The sequence below is a fragment of the Oratosquilla oratoria genome, chromosome 34 (genome assembly GCF_046742065.1).
Source record: "Oratosquilla oratoria isolate Oo_2021 chromosome 34, ASM4674206v1, whole genome shotgun sequence".
Lineage (NCBI taxonomy): Eukaryota > Metazoa > Arthropoda > Malacostraca > Stomatopoda > Squillidae > Oratosquilla > Oratosquilla oratoria.
The window spans coordinates 46,273,650-46,295,978 of NC_134810.1; positions in this window are offsets into that span (position 1 = coordinate 46,273,650).

The window sequence follows — 22,329 nt, forward strand, 5'->3', positions numbered from 1 at the left end:
AGAATATTAATAAACTTACTGCACAGGAATAAATACTGAGAATGACATGATATAATATGAATATGATCTACTTTGTTACGCGATCTACATAAACAACATGATCCACGTATAACTTACGTCGATAATACCACCTGGGAATGTTGGTCAATTTACTGCATAAATATAATTGTTGAGGTAAGGTTACTGCATAACAATAATTAGTGAGGATACACACACACACACACACACACACACACACACACACACACACACACACACACACACTCACACTCACACACACACACACACACACACACATATATATATATATATATATATATATATATATATATATATATATATATATATATATATATATATATATACAATTTACGTCAACATATCAATATAATATACTTTGGTATGCAATATAAAACGCAGATGGAATACGGAAGTAGCTTCATAACGAGACTGAAAATTACCGAGCAAGTAGGTGGTCTGCCCCACAGCCATCATCATAACTCTTACTTCCCTCCGTTTCATTCTTTCCTTCCGCTAAACCCCCGAATCCCCCCCTCCCTCTCCCCCATTTTATCTATACTGCCCTCTAACTTCATAACACGTATATCGCAAATAATTGTGACCATTTGTCGCTTTTTCCTTTAAGGGTGTGAGTAATTGTCTTATGAACAGTTGTCTTGTAAGCATTTGACGTGGAACACCAGCATGCTAGTGTGAGCTAGGTTGTGTAAACAATCCAACCTCACCCTGCGCGTGCCTGCCCCGGCTGTCTGTCTGCCACAGAAAATGGCGGACCGGAAGAGCCGTGACGTCAGTTGATTACTATCAAAGAATGCATCAAATAGAGTTACAGATCATTACAAGTCGTTTCCCAATATTTGAGAAATTACTGGATCGTCCCAGGACGATGCTAAAATGGAAATAAAGAGTTGTGGCCTTCATTAAAAATAGAATTTTAAAACAATTGAAAAAAAAACCTAATGATATGAAATAGCTGTTAATAACAGTCATTTTTACAACTGTAACAGATGAGGAAATTTCCAGGGATGATCCATGCCATTGGAATCCATTTTTGTGATGTGGAAACCCCGACTTAATTAAGCTGAACAAAAAGATGTCTACGAGAGTGACCTCCCTCTTCTTAATAATGAAACGACCGACGGGGCAGGGCAATCAATCAAGACAGATCGCCATGATGTCTTTTGCAATGCGCGGTGAATTTATCAGAGGCAATTCCGTACACCACAGTGGACGTCCTTTAACCTATTCAACTGGTACAGGCTTGTTTTGTTACAATTGGCGTTCCCATGTGCATTTCCTCCGTGTATTAATGTCAAGGATGATTGCCAATCCTCTCTCACTGGAGAAATGTTACACCAAATATTCAGACATTATCATTTCCTTTAGCTACGAGCAGCCTAAAAAAGTTGGTGGAAATTCCTACTTCAAAAAGTTAAAGTTAGCCCTATCATATTTTACTCATTTTCCTAAACATAATGCCAATATTTCAATATAACAATTAAATCTGCATAAATTGGAAAATGTAGATATCTACAACAATAATTGTTAATATAATAAAAAATCCCATGTTGTAAGAAAGTTAATACTTCAAACAACTAATGCATAGAACTTTGTATTCTATTTTAATACAAGTATTATTTGTTATTTAGTTAATGGCTACACTTAATTCATCACATACATACAATGATATATAGTATTATTATTGAACGCCTAGATTAGGTACCTGGGCCACAATCTCTGAATAAATGCAAAAATGTTTCTATGATTTTCTATAATACTACCATTGTATAATCTACTTACGTCAATTATGCACTCCACGGTTAAGTCTGTGAAGTGATACTAACATTTTAAGTCAGGGCGTGCCAATGCGTCAGCCACTTTCAATTTTCCAGATGTGTTTAAGGCTTACATCATATCCCAGGAAGGCTAATGCCCATCCAGCTAGTCTACCATTTGTCGTGGCAAACTGCCCCCCCCCCCCAAAAAAAAAGGCCCGCCCCCCCATTAGCCCCCCCCCTCAACTGAAATGAGCAAATTGAAAATTTAAAACACTCATTGAAATAATTTTATTAAGGGGAATTTTTAATTGCCAGGGCTAAAGATTTGTCAGCCATCAGTGCTAGCCCAACCATTAACCCCCTCCCCTTCTGAAATGAGGATAATTTATGTGTATTATCATATTACTATTAGCCCCCAAAAAATTTGCTCAGCCCCCCCTTAGCCTCCCCAACTAAAAATTCCTGGCGCCGCCGCTGTCTGGTAGAAGAAAATGGGACCTGTGCTGTGGGTATGTGGGTCCTAGTCCGCTTTCCATTCGTGGTTGAAAGGAAACTCGACCGTCATTGGTTCGTTTATTCTTCTAACCTCATCCAAAAGTTTCCCAAACCGGGGAAGGGAGGGAATTGAGAACGTGCGTCCCATCCGGTCTTCCAGACCGGTTCACTGGTTTCCAAGACCAGTTCCGAGACGAGTTCTGGTTGCCCAGACTGGTTCCCTGTAAGATTACAGTTTCCTCAGAAAAAAAAAAAAAAAAAAAATACCACATCAATAGGAAAATGGAGTAGGGTATCTGAAAGATTCGTGAGGCAGAAGAAATCCTTACAAGACTAAAGCGAGATAACATGAGGTTAATATGCCTCTTCCTGTAATATAACATAGGATAGGCCTCTTCAGAAACCTTTAAATTACCCTACTTAAGTTTACAAATGATTTTAGGCTATGCTATGGTAGGTTAGGTGTAGGCTAACCCCCTATACAGCAGCCATGTCATGACCTTCACACACAGAAAGAAAAATTTACTTTTCCTACAACAGAGTATAACCTATTTGTGAGAATCGAAATGGGTTATCCAAACACGTAGTAACAACACAAGATATGGGGTTATTGCCAGCATCCGTGTAACTTGCATTCCCCTTTTACGTCTCATTTACTTTCTCTATATCGGACGTGGGCTCTTTAAGTAAATTTCTATAACTGGTTCTGACTTTAACTCTTACCTTTTAAAAAGGGATAATTTGACGAAGATATTAATAGCCTGGGTTGGCTGTCTTGGAGTGCCTGCGTGGCATCTCTCTCTCAGACCACGTGAGTCTGATCAAAACATCGAAAACGTTTTTGATCCCTCCTTTAGATAGAGAGTAGGAATATAATTTTGACATAGTAACATTTTTACATGTGTTTGTTGACGAATACAGTCCTTTTTTGGATTTCATTATGACTGATTTTAATTATTATAATAGTATGTTTTCGACATTTTAGCGTGGATCTTTTGGATGATGTCGTGAGCTCAAGCAATATTAGAGTCCATCACTTCATCATCTATTGAGGGTAATTCACTGAGGATTTGTCTAAAAGGCATCCTATTAAAAAAATACATAATGAGGCTGTTCACCCGTTGTGAATGGGAATGGAGTAAGCAGGGGTGAAATAGGTGGGAGTGAATTTATGCCTTTTGATTTTGGCTACCTCCCTTATAAGAGGGAAAAAGCCCTTGATATGTGTGTTTATTATAATTATCATAACTATGTGTGTTCCACGGGAACATACTCTTTAAAATAAAATATATATATCTATATTTTTACTGCCCTTTTTTCATGAATAGTGTGATGTACTAGTAGATGGTGCTGGTGATGCAAAACAACATTTGGTTTACCCCTGTACAATGACTCTCTGCCAACAATCATTTCAAATATCAGTTATTTCTGGATAAACTGCAAAAATAGGCTGTAGCCTACATAGCTCTGAGTGCTGGATGTTTGAGTTACAGGGGCCTGGAGTGAGCTCAACCCAGAATCCTAGCTGGAACCCTGTTCTTTCATTGCAATAGAGACCAATAATCTATTATTTTTTCCATTATATTTACAGCAATCTGGCACTTAACTGTTTATTTTTTACTCATTCCAATTATGAACATCGTCTCTTTGCAAATAGCACATATGAGTTGACCACCTAAATACAGATTAAAAAAGTAAAAGATTTGACTATTACTCAAAGCCATATTGTACAAAGTATTTTTGTATGAATTTGTAAAGATCAAGCAGGATCAAAATGTATAGGAATGTATTGTAAGATATCAGAGAGACGGATTAACCTCGTCTATATGATGATGACACCTACGTATGAGTATGCCAGTGTTGGTGTTTTGATTATATTTTGTAGTTGTAGCTGAGTGACCCCCACATTCTGTGAACTGGCTTGATAATATTTTCCGTGGTTATTAATATTCAGAGTGAAAGAGAATGAGTAATACAGCTTTAACTGTATGCTTCATAACACAAGTATTGTGGTGCATAACCAAATCATCATACATCAGGCAGCTGATGCTACCTGTGAGAATTTGACTCATTTTGAAGAGTTTAAATGCTTTTCTGCTGTAAGTATTTATTATGCATAGTTGACCCAGGTTAGCTTAGGGTATGATACCGTTTGCTCTAGGATTACTAATCAGAGAGACAATAGATTTTAGTCCATGGTCTATATCATTTATATATACTATGAATAGAAGTGGCCCAAGAACGGAACCCTGAGGAACTCCACTTGTAACATTTTTCCATCTAGAAGTTTTTCCATTTAAAACAACTCTCTGTTTTCGACCATTCAACCAATTACTAGTCCAACTTAATAGGCCACCACTTATTCCGTGTGAAGCTGATTTAGTAAGTAGTCTTTCGTGGGGGACGGTATCAAAAGCTTTCTCAAAGTCTAGCTATACTAAATCTATATTGTTTCTTTTGTCATAATTCAAGATAACTGTGTTGTAGAATTCGAGTAAGTTAGTCACGCTGGGACGTTTCCATCTGAAACCATGCTGGCTATCATTTATCAAACGGTTACTTTCTGGATGATGTTTGATAGTATCCCTGATGATAGTTTCCATTATTTTTCCTACGATTGAAGTCAAACTTATAGGCCTATAGTTATTTGGCTTCTTTTTGTCACCTTTTTTGAATATGGGAGTGACGTTAGCTGGCTTCCATTCTCTTGGGACATCTCCGGATATGATGGATTTCTTGAAAATAATTTCTAATAGAACAACAATCTCATTTTTCATTTCCTTAAAGATTTTTGGATGCCAACCGTCAGGCCCTGGCGTTTTATTAACTTTGAATTTCTCTATACATCTTTGATTTTTTTCTTTTGTTATGTTTACCGTAGTAAGTTTACCCTAGACTTGTCATAGATTTCAGTTTGAAGTTCACTTTAAGGTGTTTCGTTTACGAATACCGAGCTAAAATAATTGTTTAAAATATTACACATTCCTTTATTTAAATATTCAAGTTGACCGTCAGCAGATGATAATGAGCCAATGTGATTCCTAACAACCTTTTTCTCTCTAATGTAACTATAGAATTCTTTGGGATTCTCTTTGGCTTTATCAGCGATACTCATTTCGTATTGTCGTTTTCGTTTTTCATTGTGTGTTTTTTTTTTAATCTTTCTGTATTAATGCATAACTTTCATAATAATTAGATACACCCGAGCCTGTCTCTTTTAAGCAATAATTTTTTCAGTTTCTTTGTCAAGCCCCTTTGGGCAAGCCTGATTTGTGGGACGTCTGTCATTAAAAGGAATGTAAGTTTGAATCATCTTAGTGTATTTTGAAATATTTCCCACATCTGATCTACAGGTCTTTCGCTTAATTTTGCCTCCCAATCTGTAAGCTGAAGCTCCTGACGTAATCCTATGAACTGAGCTTTACTGAAATCGGGTATTTTAGAAACACAAGTATCTATTCTAAAAAAAAATTAGGAGTTTGAATCTAAGTTGTGATCGCTATTTTGCAACAGATTCACCGACTTCTACATCAGTTACCATGCTTTCGCGGCTAGTAATCAATAGATTGAGTAAGTTCCCATGTCTTGTGGACTCTTTTATATGCTGAACTAAGTAATTGTCACCGAGAAAATTAATCAAGTGACTACCTATATGGCCATGTTCAAGGGGTCATTAAATCAATATCAGTAAAATTTATATCACCCATTATCAATAAATCCCGGTTGCAGAAACTAGACAGTTCTTGAAATAACAGTTTGTCGTCTGCTAATGATAATATCTTTGGCCTATGTATTACACCTATATTCATTTTTGTCCATTTGTTTGGGTTAACTCAACCCACAAACTATCATATGTGTCCTGATTCACTTTCTCTAAAACACAAGCACGAACATTGTTTTTAACGTACAACAGAACACCCCCACCTTTCTTGTGCTTTCTATCCCGATGAAAGTGTTTAAATCCCGCAATATTAAATTCAGCTTTGAACTCTGTACTATTTAACCATGTATCAGTTATTCCTATCATATTGAGCTTTTCGCTTTTGACATACGCCTGTATTTCTTGAAATTTGTTCCTAATACTACGAGCATTAAAGTACATGGTTTTAAGAAACTCGTGATTATTTCTTTTTGACACGTTTTGAATTTCAATATCATGTCTTACATTATCATTTTGTTTTTTATTCATATACATTACTCTATATTATCATTTGGTCCTTCATTGACATTCAATGCCTCATTAACATTTCTTGCATCAAAATTAACACTTCCCCCATTATGTTGTCCAGCTAGCGTAAAAATTGGAGATGAGGCAACGCTACTCTAACAGCAGCGCTCCAATGTAGCAAGTAACGTGTAAATTGAGATGAGGCAACGCTACTCTCAGAACAACGCTCCAATGTAGCGAAAAAAAAAATGTGGGAACGCGTGGGCAAAACATACGCTCGCGCTTATGTATGTAAATATCTTGTGCCAATTACTAGTTATTGGGGTAACGGCCGTTACTGGATGTAATAATCGCCCATCCCAAGAACCCAATGTTTAGGAGAAAGACATGAGGAACTGGAAGACGTTAGTTGTGTAAAAGTAGCTATTCGTTGCTAATGTAGCTATTCGTTGGAAGCGTAGGTTAATAACAATAACAAATATGGCTGAGAGGCTCGTAGCCGAATTCACCACCCGCGGCTCCAGTGACCAGCTTCCGGGTAGCACGCGCCGTCTCCAGCAGCAGCTTCGGCCGCTCCGCGACATGGCCATCGAGGAGGCGACTAAAGAAGCTGATGCAACAGACCGTCCCTTCACTCCTCAGGAGCTGGAGCAGGCCAAGAAACGGGGTCGTGACACAGCAGCAGGGGCCGACGGCGTGACGTACTCCATGATCGCTCACGCCGGACCAGCTGGGGACGCCGCCCTGCTGGCCACAGTCAACGAGTCGTGGATGGCGGGATGCCTGCCTCCTTCGTGGAAGGAGGCTGACATCCAACCAATCCCCAAACCGAGGGAGCCCACTAAGCTAAGGCCTATCTCCCTCCTCAGCTGCACGGCCAAAACGGCTGAGAGAATGGTGCTTGCTCGCCTTCAGTGGCATGTGGGGCCACTACACCCTCACATTTTCGGCTACACCCGCGGCAGGAGCACGGCGGACAGTATCCTGACACTGCTGAATCAAGTTAACCATCGCCCCGCCATCGTTGTCTTCCTCGACTTGGAAAAGGCATTCGAGCTGGCCAGCCCTCACGCCATCCTCGCCGCCCTCGTAAGGAAGGGCGTGATGGGAAGGATGCTAGCCTGGCTCCGCGACTATCTCCAGCATCGCCGCGCCAGGGTAAAATTCCAGGGCCTAAAGTCCAGCTTCCAGAGGTTGGAGAACGGGACGCCCCAGGGTGGTATCCTCAGCCCCTTCCTCTTCAACCTGCTGATGGAGCAGCTGGTGGCCCTGCCCTTCCACAATGGCACCATCCTCCTCAGCTACGCCGATGACCTCGCCCTCGTGGTCACCGGGAGGGGCAACAAGCTCAGGAAGGCGCAGCAGGCGCTCGACATTATCAGCGGGAAATGCGAGGAGCTGGGACTCAAAATCTCTGCAGAGAAGTCCCGCGCCATGATGGTGAGGGCTGCCGACCCGGCAGGTCAGCTCTGCGTCCAGGGCGTCAGACTGGCTTGGGCCAACTCATACCAGTACCTCGGTGTATGGGTGGACAAGTGGCTGTCCTTTACAGCCCACGCCACCTACCTGAGGGAAAGGGCCCAGGCTAGGCTGAACGTAATGCGAGCCATGACAAGACCCACAGCGGGGACCACTTTCTCCGTCCTCCGACTGTACTTCATATTTGCAGTGCGCTCCCTGGTGGACTACAGCGCCCCAGTCCTCATATCGCTCTCCCGTAGCCAACAGGAGCGGCTCGAGGTGCTACAAAACACCGCCATGAGGACGATGCTGGGAGCTCCGAGATGGACCAGTGCGTGCGTCATGCAGAACGAGACCCGCCTGGTGCCACTCACCACCAGAGTAGAACAGATTGTGGCCTGCCGCGTGGCCAGGGTCCTGCAGCGCGACTCCGAAGGAGTAGCACAGAGAAGACTACGGCTTGCAATGACGCAAGGGAACGATGTCCTCCACCGCAACCCGTGGCTACTCCAGTCCACCCTGGCCACCCGCAGCCTCGCCCACATTAACAGCTGGCGCTGGCAACACGCCGACCTCCCGGCCCCCACCTACCGAGCCCCACCCCCGTGGGAGCCCCCCACAGCAGAGTTCTCCACCACCAGGCTACCGGCCAGCAAGGCGCTCTGCACCACCGAGGAGCTGCGGCATCACACCCTCATGGCGGTGGCGCAGGTGTCTGAGCCGGGCGGTGCCATATACTACACCGACGGCTCAGTCGACCCCGAGAGTAGCAGGACGGGCGCCGCTGCCATCACCGTTGGGACCGAACTGCTCGAGAGGACGCCGGATTACTGTTCCACCCTGCAGACAGAGCTTGTGGCCATCCACCTGGCCCTGGAGCACGCCCAGAACCGCCAGGAGGCTACTGTGGTCCTACTTACAGACTCCAGGACGGCGTGGCAGGTCCTCCAGCAGCCGTGCCCCAGCGACAACGTGGGACTCGTCACCGCCGTCCTGGGCAGCCTGCAGAGCCTCGCCACACAGGGACGTCGGGTAAGGCTGCACTGGATGCCCAGCCACGTGGGCGTGCGAGGCAATGAGTCCGCCGACGTTGCTGCAAAAAGAGCCGCTGGCGCTCCCCACGTGACCAGGCACGTGCCACCTAGTCTGTCGTACGTGAAGGCACGAGCCAGGCGTGCCGCAGCCCACCGCGCCCACCAGACTCACCGGCAGTTAGAAGGAGCAAAAAGACTAGCTGCTTGGTACGCCGCCACCACCGACTATCAGACGTTGAGCGCCTTCCATCAACAGCCCAGGGCGGATGGCGTACTGTTGCAAAGAGTTAGGCTGGGCTACTGCACCAGGGAGGAGCTGTATGACGGCTTCCAAGGGCAACAGTGCGATCACTGCGGTAGGCACAGCCGCCACCCGCTGCTGCACTACCTACTGTCCTGCCCGGCCACGGAGGCCCTCCGACTAGCGCCGCCGACCCCCGCCCACCCTGCAGAAGGCAGCCTCCTCAGCAGTCGGGCAACGAGAGCTGCCCTCCTTGTCCGCCACACGCCCATGGACGTAATGCTTGGGGTGCTCAGGGCGGCGCCCCCCCCCTCGCTGACCTCCCTAAGCCCTCACCTTCCACCCACTAGGGTACAACAACTCCCCCACTGGCGGGCTGTTGCCCGCATTGTATGTCAATGTATGTATAGCTGTACATATTTATACAATAAACCTTTATTAACTAACTTAATGGCTGATTCTGAGTTCAGCGCCGCAATCCCTACATGGAAGGTAGAATATGTGTGTTTGTTAGTTGATATTATGCGTTAATTTTTTTAGACGTCTTCTGCAACAGTCATTACTCCATGTGTAAATTCTCCCCACCCAAAAACCCCGATTTCCCACATTTCCCCCCAGATCGTTTGGGAGGAGAAGTACGTTCTTACGTAACAAAGATATGTAGCACATTTGTAAAATAATACTGATGACCCACTTTCGGAGAAGAATAAGCGAAGATATAGAGATCTGTATATTTCGATCACTTACTGTGATCCTCTTCAGCAGATATGAGATACAAAGTAGAGAACAATATGTATTTATAATGAAACAGTGAGGTAGCAAGAAGGGACGGGGGCTCAGGAGGATTCTACTATTTTTCTTCTGAAACTAATCCAAATGTAGTTTCAGAAGAAAAATAGTAGAATCCTCCTTAATAAACAATTTTCCAAATTACAACATTTCCCATGGTCAATGGTCACCAGACTGTATTTCTTCTTTTGCTATAAATAAAATGTTACCATCTACATTAGCGGTGGACAAAAATCACCAAGGTCCATGCAACGCCGGACATGTGACCTGAGCCACCAATATCCGAGCATGCGTGCCGAGCATGTGACCTGAGCCCATGTCCCTTCTTGCTACCTCACTGTTTCAATATAAATAAATATTGTTCTCTACTTTGTATCTCATATCTGCTGAAGAGGATCACAGTAAGTGATCGAAATATACAGATCTCTATATCTTCGCTTATTCTTCTCCGAAAGTGGGTCATCAGTATTACGTTCTTATGTAGGCCTAAGTGCATTACTCTAACAATTAATATCTTAAAAACTACTCAATTGCGCAGGAAATGAAGTACACCATCGTTCATATCACAACATTTATCACACATGAGCCAGATATCAAGTTCTATGGTTGGGTGAATCGGTAAATTGTCCCCAAATATTTCAGCGCTCATTACATGGTTATAAAGTCTATTCCATTTGTTGATCACTGTTGTGAATCAGGTCTTGTCTATTTCCTTCTTAAACCTAGTCAGATTTGTACAATGTCGTTCCATTATTTACTATGAGTCCTGCCCTGCTAAATGATCATCTTGACCCGTTTTGATATCATATGATATCACGTTGCCGTCTTTGTTTTTCCAGTTTAAGTTGTTAAGGTACATAAACATCTCTACGTAACAAATTGTTGCTCAGTTCTTCAATCAGCAGTTTTAGATATATTGATATATGCTAGGAACAATATCTAACAAATCCTACAGTATATTAGCAATCAAACCCCGCATATCTTCAAAACATAACCGATGTTCTTAATGGGCTTATTATGCCTGTGAGCAAGACTTTTATTTTACACATGCCAAATCCCGGAAAAAAAAAAAACAGTATCACTATCATCTCACCACTACTACCTGCACATGACGACTGTTAGTAAACCACAGCTTGTGAAAGGTCAGATCGTAAGGAGGTGGATTTCTGGATTACGAAACAAAAACAGATTAGTTAGCCTACCCCTTGATAGAGCTTATGATTTAAGCATTCTTAGCTCTGTTGTGACAAATATATTCGCTAAGTAGGGATAAACCATGTAGAAAAAAAATAAAAGTGCCTTTGAACTGCAAGAATATTTGAAATAGTTTAAACATTTGTGAGACGCTGAAGAGTGTCACGAAAATGATAAGCAATGAAGGAAGCCACAGACACAGGTAAAGAAAAGATTATTGTAGGCATTTGCCAGACAGAGCCTACATGATTAGATTGATGCCTGGAAGTTGCAGGCCATTATGGTTGTAGCTGTGTAGGTGTTGGGTACTTTAGAAAGAATGCTGTAGGTTAGTAACGAGATCAAATTAGGTATTTTTTCTGTTGAAAGAAACCAAGCGTTTCAAAAATTGTAGAGGGGGCTGTCTTCAGGGAGGTTAAATTTTGTAACCTAACAAGTCTTGGTGTTTTAAAAATTGCTGCCGACGTTACAATGAATTCATTGTATTTAAACATGGGCTAGCAGATGATATAGGAAAGGGTTGCAGACTGGCAAACATCTATGTGAATACTTAAAATTATTATTAGGTAGAATCATTACATTACTATACATTTATTGTAAAAAAAATATATATGTATGGAAGAGAATGAAAATGATCTTGTATAAAATTATCTCGTATCGAATACAAGAAACAAATTAAACAAATACCATTGAAAAATCTATTTTTCATGAGGGAGAGAGACTGAGTAGGTTAGATATGGTCAGAATAAGAGAATACTGTGCTTGATTTATTGTTTATTTGAACAATGTTGTCATTTCTCGCACTAATCACTGCCTTTGCATGTTTCTCTAAATCACAATTGTTACGGGCTGGCTGGTATGTGAAGATACGTTACGTATAACGGATAAGTGCTTAAGAACCAGCTCACTTCTAGAAGCCACTGTAGGACTGAACTATCTGGTCAGGGCCTAGATAATTCGTAAGACTAGAAGTAAAGGTAACAAAGAAGATTCCAGGAAAGGAATATTAAACTAGCGATAAAACTAGTAAACGAAATTATTAATGTGGAAAATATTTACAGGCAATCAACACAAAAGAGAATGGGCAGTAGGGTCAATGGGACCGTACATGATTATGAGAATATGGAAATTATCGTTCAAATAAGAAACACAAGATACGTATACAATATGGTACTATCTAAGTACACAGAGATCAGGAACATGCATCAAAATAAGTAATAAGTACAAATATAAGTAAAGTAATGCAATGTATATCAGACACGTAATGTAGGCAAAAAGGGTGATCACTTCACACCAATCGTCTCATGAATCTAAACCTTCTAGTTTTTATCAAGAGATCAATATGTGGGAAAATGACAAGGAATGAGCGATTTCCACCGCTTATATACCATTGGACCGGAAGCGGAATACTTCCGGGTGAGTGTGCGAGTGAGTGAAAGGGGGGGAGGAGGGTAAGTTAACACACGTCAACATGGGTAGTTTTAGGACCCTCGACTCGCTTGAACAATCTATTTATTTAGTAACTGTCAAATCTGTGCGCTCCGAACTATTCAGGATTTCGCTTGTCTGTTTGTTCTACAAGAGTGCGCATCTCTCTCCGCACGTAGGCAAGATTACATATAGTGGACGGGCGTTACTGCTTAACATTGTTACAATACATACATAGACAAGAAATATGAACATAGTTATGTAATACAAAGGAACACAATTCTATAACATAATTACACATATGACGTAATATCTAATATTACGTTACACAATACTTATTTCCCAATGCAGTGCTCAGACGGGGGTGAGGGTATAGTACAAACTAGTGATTTCCAATTGAAATGGAACACCTGATTTGGTCAAATCAACAGGAAAATTGTTGGGGAAAAAATTGCTTGTTGGGTGTTTTGCTAATGTCAGGATTTAGATCCCTGAATGCAATATAACTTTGGATAATACAATATGTTTTTTATGCAGTGTCAAAGCAAAACAAATAGGCCAGGAGATCCTTCTATTCATAACAAGGTCCATGTTTCTGTCACGGGATGAAGTTTATGGATTCCTTAGGCACCAGGAACTCAAGTTTAAATGCCATTAGAGGAAAACTATTGACAGCAGTCATGTGATACATGCTTGTCAGGCACTGGCAAGACCAGAGGCCTCCAGAGTGGTTGATATCGACCCATGGCAGTCAATGCGAGTATGCAAAGGGTCAATAAATGCTTGGGGGTTGATAAATACCTAACCTAACATTTTGGAGGGGCTCCTTTCCAACCACCATCTCCTGCTCCACACACATTTCTAATCAATTCGTTCCACTCTGATCCCTTCCTGGTATACCACATCTTCCAACTGGTATCCAGGCAGAATGCCACAAGATATAGGTAATCCATGTATAAAACACAAACAATGACATATTTTGCACACATCTATTTTATTTTTCCCATACAAAAAAGAAAAATGTGCATATAATGTTAAAATAGAGTTGATGACATTAAGATTCTTGATGCAACAGGTTGATTGGATTCCATTGAATGTTGAAACTGGGACTTGCTAAGAATTCCAGTTTTAAAAGTTGTTTTACTCCCAACTCTGATGTTTCTGTGGAGGCTGGCCAGTTGCATCCTGTGCAATTATTGGCCACTTTATTGTCTTCCTTTCTAGGGAATTCATTAGGGTCCATACAGAGAAGTGATTATTTCCAACCAGAAAAAGAAATGATGGTAAAAAGATGAAAAAATAAAGGAATGACAGTTGTTCCATTTTTCATACTTTGTGATGACTTCACATTACTTAGGTCATACTTTGATTTGAGGCTTCATTTGTAATCACACAATTCTAAGGGCAATAAGAACTTGATTTATTCTTGTTATCATGCTATACATCCATTTAATTGTTGTATGGCTTTAACATAAACATAAAATACATACCAATGGCTATTTCCCAAGACAAGGGAAGTAGCCAAAAAACAAAGGTATAAAATCCACTCCCACCCATTCCATCCCCACATACTGTACTCCACTTTCATTCACCCCTTCCTCCCTCTTATCTTAGCTCCTCATGGATGACGGGTCATTCCTGCATCTCACCCACTGCCCTTGGTCAGCAAGACACAGGAACGCTGCTTCATTTTTATTGGTGACCCCCCCCCCCTCTGCCCCCTCATGCAGAAAAGGAGAAGACGGAGAGAAATCCCTTTGTGCTGCATACTATCATTTACACATACTCCCTCAGCTCCCCATCCTCCACCCACTCCATTCCATGCATCACAGCATCATCCATACAGGACCATTCTCCGTTCATCTCTATCTTCTGTCATCTCTCTTCCTCTCTTTCCCAATGTCCTTCATACAATCTCCTTTTAGCATCCATTCCCAAATGTCTGTTTCTCATTACACTTTAATCCACCAAGGCATTTACTTGCTCTTCTCAGGTCTGCTTTCTACCTCCACCTCCTCGCATCACTTTGTCCCGCACAAGTTGCTCACCCAGTACTCTTGGGGCCCTTAAGACGTGTCCCAGGTGCTACTCCGCGGTGAGGAATAGCAATTAGAGGTGGCGCTGCCTAGCTCGGACACTGTCAGGCCCCGCGTGGTACATCTCATCTTGGCCATAACGACTATGATGGCCATCCCACCATTTATGTCATCGATGGCCCACGCACATTCCTATCTGCTTTATCTGGGCATCATCGCGGTAGTCACATAACACACACATCAGCACTCTATCTGTGGAGGTCGCAACTGAGTCGATACAAGGTGGAGACATCCAGTCAGCTCTCCACTTCGCTCTAGTGGACATCCTCCTTTGTCGTCGATACAAACGTGCGGCTGGCTAGAGCGGATGAGGGGCTCATAGGCAGCAGCGATCGGAGATACGGTATCTTGGGTCTCTCGAGTCGCCGAACCTACTATACATCGTGCGTCAGCACACACAACATTGTGTCTAGAGAGGCGTCAGAGAGCCAATGATCCCACGGATGAGGTGCGGAAAAATGCAACACGTCTCGGGCACTGGTAGGCGTACGCCTATACAGCACGTAGGTATCCATCCCCACATGGCGCTTGGTGCTGTACGAATTGCATAGACAGCCAAGGCATTCATACTACTATCACGTCCGAGGCAGTAAGTAGCTTTGTGTGCGGCTACGGTAACGGCGAGAGGCGTCTCCGGGGCACAAGATCTGCGCTGTGCATCTCAGGGTGAAAGATTCACGAGAGCGCACAGCTCGAGTGGATATGATCTCGAGATCGGGTATAGTTCTAGCTATACTCACCTACGAACGCACTCGCGTCGTGCCATACGAGAGCTTGGCAGAAGGGCCGACAGCAGACTACAGGCACACCCTAGCACTTCAGGCAAAACGAGTGGTACTGTCTAGCAGTGTGACCGAACCGGAACAGTATATAACACCGTGATGGTCGGACCTTGGGGACTAGAGGTGCATCGGGCTAGGGCTGCTTCCAAGTCTCTCTGGATGTCTTGAGGATGAGGGTACGAGATGGTATGGGACACAATACAGATCGCGACATATGGCTCCCAGTGCATGTGTCTGCAGGACAATCACATATGCAAGTCATGGCCGGTGGAGCGGCGTGTGTCACAGATCTCAACTAGAGGGTATGCATGCTTTCAACTTGTCATCGTCTGCTGTGGGTCTAGTCAAAAACTGACTACAGAGTGATATGCTCTTAGGGAACCATCGGGGGCCGGTCCACGTCGACAGCGAGAGAGGAGGCGCGGCTCATTCAACTCGAGGTCCTCCATGCGAAGACCTGCTAGGAGATGCTAGATGATTGCGAGAATGCTCGAGCGGGTGTGGGGCGGGCATAGCGTCGAGTGGCAGCGAGAGGCTCGGCGGCGAGGCGTGGCGCTGCGGGGAGACGCAGAGAGCTACAGTCTCTGCGAGGCGCGGAACGCGGGCCTCGCTCCAAGTTATGGAACTTAAGGGGGAGCAGAGCTATGGGAGCGCGGGCGGCGACGCTGGTACGCACGCTCTGGGGTTTACTATTGAGGGGCGGCTACACCGAGTGCGGGGTCGCCGGGCCCAATTTCTGTGGACGACCCGAGATCGAAGCAAGGACTGGGTGTCATGGCCTTCAACAGTGAGCCTCTCTTAATTAAGATAACGGACTCGGGACGAGGATGCAGAAGCCTGAGCATCAGATGCGCAGACTCAATGGCAGCACTGTTAGGACGTCGAATCAACGTCGGGGAGTGAGGGATGAGACACTATACAAGGGGTAACACGGAAGGCACGAAGGCGATACCTGGGCCGACCATAGTAAGCATTGGGTCAGGAGACTCATTGTCACATACAGGGTAACAAGTGCATATACTATACACACACATCACGGGGTGGAAAAGTATAGGTGTTAAGGATGGAGGGAAGTTTTAGATGAGTAAGGAGCTAAAGATTGTGGATGGGAAAGAGGGGAGGGGGTGGGGTGAGAGATGGGGTAATGGATCTGGATGATGATTGATAGGAGGGGGGTGGGGGGGGGTGATGGGGGGGGGGGAAAAGGGGGAAGGAAAGATTAAGAGAGGGTGTATAGAGGTTAGAGGGGGGTAATAGGGGGAAAGGGGAATAGGGGAGGGAAGGGATGGGGAGGGGAAGTTGAAGGAGAGTTTAAAGAAGACAGGGAAAAGTAAAAAGTAAAAAAGGAAAAAGGGAGGAAAAGGAAAGTGGAAAGAAGGGGAAAAGGTAAAAGGGAAAAGTGAAACGAGAAAGGGGGTAGGATAGTGAGGGGGAAATATTGAGGAGGGGAGGGAAATTTGGAAATGGAGAAAAAGAAAGAGGAAAAGTGGGGAGGAAGGTAGAACGAATAGGAAAAGAAGAGGGGTAGGTTTAAGGGAGAAGGAAGGAGAGGGAACAAAATTAAAAAAAATGTCGAGTAAATAGAGGAAAAATAAAATAAAAGAGGGAATTGTAGGATGTATAGAGGGTTTTAGAGGGGGGAGTTGGGGGTATGTGGTTGGGTGGGGGTATGGGTTGTGTTTAGTAGTGTTGGGGGGATTAGAAGGGGTATGGGCACACTATATGTATTATTAGGTATGGGTGTGAGATGTATTGGGCCAAGACTAGATGGCGGGGCCACGGCGGGGCGGGGGGTGGTAATAAGAGAAAACGGGGGGAGCCGGGGTGAGAGGAAGAGACAGGAAGAGCGGCCGTGGTGCACCGCGAGAAGAAAGATCCGTAGCTATTAGGGGGATAGAGTACGTAGGACAGAAGCGGAACAGCATGCGGAGTAAGAGGAAGTGGACGGAAAGAGTGACCAGAGTGTGTGGGGGCGGACGAGAAAGTAAAGGAGGAGTGTGTAGGACAGAAGGAACAGCGAGAGGGGAGAGAAAGAGGGTAAAAGAAAGGTGGAATCGTGTGATGAGGGTTTGGAGGTGTTATGGGAAAGAGGAAAAAAAAAACTCATCCGGACAGCGAAAGCATGAACCATGTTATGTTGTATATGAGCGACAGAGGAGAAAAGAAGAGAGGGGAGTGATTGACGCCCTAATAAAAGAGGGGAAGAGGAGGACGGGGGTGAAAGTGGGAGAGGGAAGAAGAGTGAAAAAAAAATGAGGGAATGAAGATGAGAAAAGGAAATGAAATGGAAAAGAGCTTTGGTATTAGAAAAGGATTGATTTCGGAGAGATGAAAACCCCGAAGAAAGGGGAAGAAATGCGATGAGATGAGGGGAGAGTGAAAGATTTCCCCTCTTTGTGGCGGCGGACGTAAACAAGACCAGAGGCGCTGCGGAACCTGTATGCATCTCGCATACGACACCAGAACAATCGTAAAGCTGGGTCGGCTTTCAGCACACATTCGCTCATTCATTCATAAACAAAGCATCACTTGTTCTATATCTGGAAGAAAAAAATCTTTCTGATTTACACAAGGTAATGGTATACGCGCTACTGTAGATATAAAACAGAACATATTACGCATACCTAGTCGTAATCACAAGTTGGCAAGATATAAACTTCTTTCCTTTCGCCCGCGTCCAAGACAAAATAATTCTGACCGAGTGTTTTACCTTTTTTTTTTTTTCTTCTTTCTTTCTTTTGCAGTCCATCATCGTACAAGGAGCACAACCATTAATTCCCTCCTCTATATACATGACCTCCCTACTCGAGCCCATAAAAATCCCTTTTATAGAATAGGCGCGGGGTGTGAATGGACCTTCCTTGCTTCTGTCTTGGATATGCAAACCATGTCCATATAGCGATCCCGGATTTAAGAGTCATACCCTCTGTAGAATCCCCCCCAAGAGCGGATCAAAGGTACAAAGCTCCCAGAGATGTGAGGGTCGCACACATCATAAAGCGGACCAAGAACTAAAACACTCCCTTAAAGAAGGGACTTGGTGATATATCCGCGTGAGCACGTCTGCGTGTGAGTGATGTGTGCGTGTTTTGGTGCGCGCGCGGACACTCCTCTTATGAACACTAGAAGCGAAAGTTCTTTTTAAGCAAGGAAGTCGCTTGGGAGGTTGAGGACCACCCTGCTACTCTATAACGACAATTAAAGCGCTTCACCGCCCAGCGCCATTGTCATTCAAATGTTGCCCTGATTCTATTTGACACCCCCACCCCCAACACCCCAGCCCCTATAACCTCCCCTCCAAAGCTCCATCCGTCTCTCTCTCTCTCTCTTTTTATCTCTAGCAGAGCTCTTCTTATCCCAGTTTTGGGGTTCCTGTCTCTGCACCTATGAAAAGTAACGTCGTCTGTGTTTCTGGAAAACCCACACTGGAGAAATATTTGAAAATACGTGGGTATTTGTTTTCAAGAGCTGATTTCGTGACTTGTTCCTTGAGTAGCACTAATTCTGGTCAACAAATCAAACTGTAGGTTGAGTCCAGGATATTTTCGAGTTGATTAATCAGGTCTGCTTGTTCCATTTCTATCGGACGTGCACCTTTCTCAGCAGAACTTTTTTCCATAAATATGATATTTCCAAAATTACTTAAATGCTAATGCTTCCTGAGGCACATTGTTATAAAGATAAAAATACAATATACTGTATATTATTTATACATACACATTCATATATATCATATACTGTACATAATTATATATACATATATATACATATATATATATATATATATATACATATACATTGAGACAAAGTTCACTGTCATTCATAGCCTTTCTTTTCTCTATGGTGTACTGAAATCTTATCTTCTAAGCCATCATTATTTTTCTATGGACATGGTAACATACCTATTAAGGACAAGGAACGTACAATTTTTTTCCCCTCAAGAAAGAACACTGGTTACTTTTAATTTTTTATTTCTTAGTTCAACTACTTTCCTTAAATTTCTCTTGTTTTGCCTTTATGGCTGTCACCACTTCTTTGGGTCAATATTGTCATCAAAGATGGGAGCGTTAGTGTTGTCTGAAATCAGAATGTAAGACTTTTACAAAGGATTATAAAGGCGGAGCATGCCGACAGGACACCTTTTGGTCCATATCAAGGTCGGATGCGAAAAAAAAATCATAATAATAATAAATAGATAAACAAATGAATAAATAAAAACTATGATAATGTAAATAATAAATAAAATCCATAGATAAATGCATAGGTAGTTAGATAATAAACAAACGGGTAAATAGTAGATAATAATCAATTTTCCCTTTGCTCACGGCAATGGAGTACTGAGGACGTGTTATTCAGTCATTACTGTACTTTTGGGACATCCCCTTCGAACCAAGTGACTGGAAGCTTATCTCCACGCAAGGAAAAACAATGTGAACATTTTTCTTTTTCCTCTGTTTTCAAATTCTTCTACCACTCCATTCTGATTCACGCTTCGACGCGATTTTGTCCACAGAAATCGAGATACTGTCTATTGATGACAAAATAATTTTCATTTGTTTTTTTCCATCCTCACTTCTTCCTTTGATTCTTCACCCACGCTAGCCTCATCCTCCCAATCAACCCGTTCCCCTTCTCACTTCCCCAATCCTCACCCACTGGCCTAATCCGCCCACCACCCACGCCCACTCCCTCCAGTTTCCAGAGCTCTATTTCACACCCACGCCCTCCCGCCCGCAAGATTTGGGAGAATGGTTTGAGGGAAAAAGGGCCCCTAGCCAATTAAAAGCCCCACCGCATGGTGGCGGGTCGATAGGGCGGGTAATTGTGGCCCCCCGATTGGTTGAATGGAAGATTAGCGCTAAGTCAATAACCAATTGGCAGCCGCGCCGCATTCAACGCCAACATGATCAGACATGTTGGGGTGCGCGGTGGTGTCGAGGCTTATGCATTTTTAGGACCAAAACAGAATTGCCAATGCATAATCGATGAGGACAGTAAGGTGGCGAGTGGCAGGATTGGACCACGGATGCCAATCTTGATGGCTAGAGTGGGCCCAATCGGCGAGAGAATCCTTACGCACTCCTCCCCCAACCCTCATCGACGAAGAGAAAATTTCCTGACACTTCAGTTCCAGAATGAAGACTTCACAGAGCTTCCAGGAGAAGTTTTTGACACCTTATTAGGGTGTGGAGTTGACCAACCTTGTGATTTTTGGTTCGCCTTTCATGAAAATAAACGATGACATGTGCAAATCATGTGGGTCGCTGATGAATTCACCTTCATCATCGTTGTGGAATCGGATCCTATGTTTTAGTAAAGTCTACAAATATGGAAGCATGAAACGAACTGGTGTTGTTTGTGCGTTGCCGGCGAATTGTGTTTGTATGTAATGATATAATAATAATGATGATAATGAAAATAGCAGTAACAATGGTGATAATGATAATAATAATAGCAATGATAATGACTGTGTGTGCGGTGTGTGTGTGTGTGTGTGTGTGTGTATGCGTGTGTGTGTGTGTGTGTGTTAGGGGTGATGTCAAAAGACAGGGATTATCTGTCGGAAGAAGCAGACTGTAGTAAATGAGCAGCTTGGCAGCAGATACTTTTATTGGGTGAAGCAGAGAGGAAAAGAGAAAAGCACCAAGGAATTTGATGTAGGTGGCAAATGGGGGACCCAGAAAATGGGGTCGGGGGATATCAAGCGCAGTCCGGGCATTCCTCGGATGAGTCAAATCACCCTGCGGCAGCAAGGACAACTGCCAAAAAGGCTCCACGGCCGACGACCGAGGAACGGCATATAGGAAGGAAGAAAGACCTGTCAATCCTTGGGAAGTAAAGGTATTTCACAATTGAATAGAATAGTCTGGTTCTATAATCATAATACCGATGACACTCCTGAATGAGAGCAAGGGTCTCCCAGCTGAATCAGATCGCATGGAGTTCTCAAGAATAGAATACTTAAATGCGCCTGTGCCAATGATGATGCTGAGAAAGAAGCTCTGAAGAATGGGAGGAGTGTGGACGGGTGGGATTGGGTGGTGGGTCCAAGGAGGAGATGGAGTGTACTAGTGGGTGTAGGAGAGGAGAATGTCTTTCATCTGAACAATATACAATTCGTGTCCAGAAACTAAAGCAAAGTAGTATCCGAAGAGAAGCATTACCCAGAAAGGAATTCCAGTCACCGCCAGTCACGCAGCGAGTCTTCCGATGTCTGGGAGACCCACGTTCATGGCCAGGTGCCCAGGCTACTTCCTCCTTTCCTTTCCCCTCCCTCACAAGAATTTACCCAAAATATTAAGACATTCCACTTTTTCTTCATTCGTCCCTGCCTTGTAAAGTTTCCCAACATTCAGTTTGTCTTGTCTGTTTTCGCTCTCATTTACCATTATCTTTGCCTAATTTTCTCTCTCTCTCTCTCTCTCTCTCTCTCTCTCCCTCCCTTTTCTCTCTCAGCATGTCTGTCTAACCAACTAAGTGGGTATTTACCATTTGTCGCACAAGCACATTGTAGTCCCAGTGTTTCCCTTTCCATCCATATTTTTCTTTCTTCATTTCATCTCTGATTATTTCTACTCCTGTTCTATGCACACCATACTAGAGTTCGACCTGCACGTGGTATCTGTGAGGTGTCGAGACGTTCTCTGCTGCAAAGAAAGCCTCGATTCCCCCCCCCCGCCCCCCGCAGTGAACCTGCAGGCGACATTATAATTCCTTGAAAAGAGGGTGTGCTAGTGCAAGCTGGAAAATAAAAGAGCGTTTTTCTTCTTCACCTTCTGAACTTCCCCAACCAGTAATCTCGCAAGGCAAACAAAGTAAAACACGAAGACTTTTTTTCATCC